We start from the raw sequence: 5,012 nt of genomic DNA, 5'->3' as shown, positions 1-5,012 counted from the left end.
CAGGGGGGGTCATCCCAGGGCAGCGCCAGCCCCGGCCGCCGCCACCGCTTACCCGGCACGGGCGGCGGCCGCGCCGCGCCCCCTCGCTCCTGGGACTTGTAGTCCAAAGGCAGGCGCTGCGCCCCGCAGCCATGTTTGATCCGGGAGGCGGGCGCGGAAGCCAGGCCGCCATCTTGGGCCGGGGCGGGGTGGCGCCCGGGGAGCCGCTGCGGCTTGCCTCGGCCGCCGGGAGGGGGCCGCAGCGGGGCAGCAGGGGCTGCAGAGCGCAGCAGCAGCGCGTTGTAGGCTGCTTGATTTCAGACTTTTGATTCTTTGACATGGATGTCGCGCTCTGCTAACGCAGTAGTTTCCACATGCGGTCTTCTCCCTGGGATTACCATGTGGTCCCTGTAAGGTCAAAGGGTCGGTCTCAAGGTGTTTCAAGGTGCCATTTCAGGGCAGCAGCACCATGTTTACTGCTTGCAGAAAAACAAAACCCACTCACCTGAGAGAGTATTTTAACATTCTCAGGTTAAAACGCACCTGAAGATGCCCTGCTGAGGAGACCTGGCCTCCGGGACGGGTGGGAGACCTGCCGGCCCCACGGGCCCCGTGAGTGGACCCACCGCTACTTACGAGCTACATAAACAATCCTCTTGATCTCTGTTGATGTTGCTTGAATAAACACTTGAAACGCTTTCTTGAGGTCTTCTGAGGACACAGTAAACGCTGGCTCTGTTTAGGGAAACGTAGTACAAAGCGTATGAAATACGATAGTGCTGAATCGTGCAAATGCTGTGCAGGAACTGTAATCAAGTAAAATACTGTTTCTCAGCATTGCTTTTACTTGTGTCATAAAAGTGAATGTAAATAACAATAATTTTAAAGTTTCCCCAGGAGTGGTAGGGAAGACTGGAACTGGAATAATGTAATTATGTTAAGAGTGTGCTAGTTAGGCAATATGTCAAATGCACTTTGGGTTTTCTACTTCTTGGACACAAGTTACTTACTGGCAAAAGGTAAAAATACCCATCCATTTTCTGTTAGTTTCTTCACAACGTAATAAGAGAGCAATGCTACTAGCTCCATAATACGTGGGTAGTAAAAGATCTCCCAACCATATTTTCCAGGCCTATGTTATTTTGGTAATTTGTTCTTTTCTATATTTTTGACATATTCCTATGTATTTAATATATTTCTAAGATAGAAGACGGTATGCCATAGCTTTAGCAACAACAACAAATGCTGTTATTTTTAGGAACAGAGGGAATCTTCCCATGGAATGCAGTTATTTTCTGTATTTTGACCTGCACAAGACGCCCAAGTTACTCTGTCACTTCAAAGGTTTTTACGTAATAGTAATCTCAGTAATGATGCTGGAAAAAGGGAAGGGGTGAAGCTTTGTGGGGTTTGTTTTTTGTTTTTTTAAGATAAGCCTTAATGAAGAGGAAGATATGCTGTTAAGCATAAAAGTTAATTGTGTAACAGACAAAATAGAAGATAAGAAAAAGATTAACCTATTAATAAGATGCAAATTGTTTCTCATCTCAACGTTGCTATTATTTCTTGCCTTGACCTAGGAAAGTCTTAATAAGCCAGTAACACTTAATTGTGGATTGTTTACTCTCCTCTAATTACTATTTTGTGTATCTAGGTTGACTATACCATGCTAAGAGATATTATTCAAAATAGGTATCTCCAAATTCTGATTGTAACTAGAAGCCAAATTATTTTATGAGTCATTTGAGCTTTTGAAACTCCCTAGTGAATGCAGGCTACTGACTCACTGAGGGATGTTTTGATTGATTATACTGCACATAAGAACAGCCATGGTTGTTCAAATCAATGGTCCACTGAGCTCAGTTTCCTGCTTTCTAAAAGCAGTTAGCAGCAGATGCCTAGAGATGTGCAGGAGCTGGGCAAACTTCAAATGGACACTCTCCCTGCCTGTAGCTGTTTTCAGCTCAGTAGATTTCCTAAGCCTGATGTCTTTGTCTCTTTAGTTACTCTCAGTGACTCTCTCCCCCAAGTATTTGAATTTGTGAACTTTCTGCATCAGCAACATCCTTTGACAAGAGTCCTGCTGGTCTAGCACTCATTATGTGAAGAACTATTTTATTATTATTAATTTCATGACCCCATTCATACCAGCTTCACTGGCCTCTGGTTCTTGTGTTAAGACAGACTGAACAGTCCATCCCCATCCATCTTCTCTATGCCACTCATGATTTCATGGACCACTATCATGTCCCCTCATGTTATTCCTTCTTCCATGCTGAAAAATCTCAGACTACTCCATTGTTCTGCATGAAGAAGCTATTCCATATATCTGATCAGTTATTGTCCTTCTTGGTTCAACCATGGAGTTATGCTGTTGCAATATTCTCTTCTCTGTCTTGTTCTCTACTCCTACTGCTTCTTCTCCCTTCCTCCTCCCACCAAATTGCTAACTTTTGAGTGAGACAGCATTTGAAGATGGAATTTTTTTCTCAGAACATGCATCAGTTGGCTATTGAAATTTACATGAGCTCTATTATATAAATCATCAGGAATTAGTCAATGATGGCTTCAGTCCCATTGATTTCTGTTTATACCATTAAAACCTCAAACTACCACATCTTATGAGACGTTACAAGTAAGTGCCGCTTCATAAGGAAATTTATACCAGAACTGGTTGTGTAATCACATTATTACACTAGAGGGTTATACGAGCTGCATGATGTATCAAATAATTAGTATACCATGCTAGAAAGTGTTCCTTGTTTACTTGAGTGTATTTTCAACCAGCTGTTTGTTTTTTGGATGCGATGCCACTACATCTGAGTAGATGCAAGCTTCCTATAGCTGAAATTAGAGAAGTTGAGAATAAAAAAAGTATCCTTGAGATCATTCTGTCAATTTCAGATCTAAACAAACCTCAGATTAGATTCCCTAATATGTACATTAAAATTACTCCAAACAAAAGATCTCTTCTTGGAAAGTCTCTTTCAATGAAACTTCAACTGCATCATCATTAGTATAGGTAATCAGTCACTATCTAATGGAGTTTGATGTGTATCTTTTAGCTTTGCGACTTAGAAACTTGCTTTGGAAGAATGATGGTCAAGACTGAATTATCTCTGAGGTGCTCCTTTTGGTAGTTACTTCCATGAAGTTAGATGTACCAACACATTGTCAAAAGATGTAAAAGACACACTCTTCCTCTCTCAGAAGGTGAGAATAGCAAGTGAGCTTCTAACAATCAATGTCCTCTTTCTTCCCCATTCCTTAAGAAAATGTTCCCCATGCAAAATAGACTACACCTATCAAGCAATTCTTAAGAGATAAAAAGGATAAAGAATCTTTCTTGATAACTGAGAATGTCAAAGTAATATAAAAAAAAAAAGGAGAGGCAGGATGCTATAAAACTCATGCTTGGACTGTTTCTGTCCTATGACATGTTAGGAAGAGTCATTGTGCTCTCCCACAGAAAACTCTGGGATAGCACTGTTCAAAGAAGCAGCTCTATCTGGATACTAGAACACTTCTATGTGGAGCTCCTCTGACCTGACTTTGCTAGGCTCTCCAGGACTGTCAAATCAACACCAGCCCTGCGAAGGGAACAGCTGGTCCACTCATGTGTGTTTCCCTGACTCTACACATTTGCAGGACCTACTTGCCTCTGGTATGCAGGTTGGAACTCCTATTATAATGAGATATGAATTGAATGAGGGCAGTGTTGAAATTAAAAGTAACAGTAATCTTGTAATCACTAGGAATAAGGATGAGGTCAAACTGTGGCAGTACTTCCAAAGAGCGTGACACTGAAACTGCACGGAAATACTCAACAGTGAGCTTGTAGAAGGGAATCTGACCTGGAACTCAGAAAATGAATGTGATTATAGAAAACAGCCTTTCATTTACATAGCAATAATTGGGAATGTTGTAAGGATTCACAATGCCGTTCAGTCATCCTCAAAGGAGAGACACTTGCTTACTATGAGCTTCAGTACAAGAGCCTCTCATCTTTTACAAAGAAATGCAATTAAGTATTTTTCTCTATGTTAAAGATCTGCATGAAATCAGAGACATTAATAATCTGGTAATGAAAAGATGATTTTTCCAAGATCTGCTATTAAATGAATGAAAACAGAGTGATAAAACCAGAAAATAATCTTAAAAGTTTACATAATCTTAAGTGTGATCTCTATTTGCATAGATCTACGTTGGTACAGATCCCGCTACAGCCAAGTAATTGAAGGTACCTGTAATCTTACAGAAGGAGAATGTCTTGCTGCGCAAAGTTGCGCTCCTTTGAACTGAAGCAATGCGCCTCAAACGCTGGAGAGTTTCCTCACACCAAAGTGTTTCGCAGACCCGTGCGCACACGGGAACCCATCTGCAGGGAGGTGTCCAGGTACAGCTTAAAGAATCTGGAGAACACGTGAAACACAAACCATGGCGATTCAGTAACCATCAAACTTGCCTCTCCGTTAACATTCCTCTTTAAAATCCGCGAGTCACTTCTGCGTCACAGGCCTTTAGATTTAGGGCAGCATATCTTAAAATAGCCCAGGGCGAACGCTGGAAGTGGTGTACCACCGCTGTCAGCGGAAGGCCTTACCACAGATTTGTAGTCGCCGTGCAGCGCCTGCCTTTGACAGGGGCTCGGTGGTCACAGCCGAGCGTAAATCCCTCACAGCCGTGCCCTAGCAGAACGCCGTGAACGGGACTGGGCTGCCGCAGGGCCGTGCCTGGATGATTTGACCGCGACACCTTGGCTTCGCCCACGCTACGCGGGCTTTCAGGCTCCGGAGGAGGCGGCGGCCACATCCAAGCTGCCTGCTAGGAACCGGGGATACTCAAACCCGGCAGCCGGAGGCGGTGCGGGAGGGAGAGGGCCCGGCCAGGCCGCGGACCTCCCGGCACCCTGGCGGCTGCGGCGCAAGCCTCGGCCCGCCCGCCAAACCCAGTTAAAGAACACCCACCCGAGCAGTGCCCTCACGGCCGCCGCCCTCCCCGGCGGGCGGTTGGCTTCCCCGCGGCGGGGCGGG

The 5,012-nt window shown here is 44.4% G+C and overlaps 1 protein-coding gene across 3 annotated transcripts in view; it reads right to left on the bottom strand.

The window, feature by feature from the left end:
- ANGEL2 (angel homolog 2 (Drosophila)) overlaps positions 1-4,849 on the bottom strand; it is a 21,049-nt gene extending 16,200 nt beyond the window's left edge. The window contains exons 1-3 of one of the 3 annotated variants that reach the window (XM_010576400.1): positions 4,583-4,849; positions 4,224-4,391; positions 616-785 (exon numbers count right to left, since the gene is read on the bottom strand). The gene's annotated coding sequence lies outside the window, so the exon portion shown is untranslated. Of the gene's footprint in view, positions 1-52; positions 178-615; positions 854-4,223; positions 4,392-4,582 lie in introns of those variants that run through there. The other 2 variants (XM_010576401.1, XM_010576403.1) reach the window with 2 other exon arrangements.
- Between the last annotated feature and the right edge of the window lie 163 nt (positions 4,850-5,012).

The sequence above is a fragment of the Haliaeetus leucocephalus genome, unplaced genomic scaffold (genome assembly GCF_000737465.1).
Source record: "Haliaeetus leucocephalus isolate CR32 unplaced genomic scaffold, Haliaeetus_leucocephalus-4.0 Scaffold526, whole genome shotgun sequence".
NCBI lineage: Eukaryota > Metazoa > Chordata > Aves > Accipitriformes > Accipitridae > Haliaeetus > Haliaeetus leucocephalus.
This window is presented reverse-complemented; position numbering and strand designations above follow the sequence as displayed.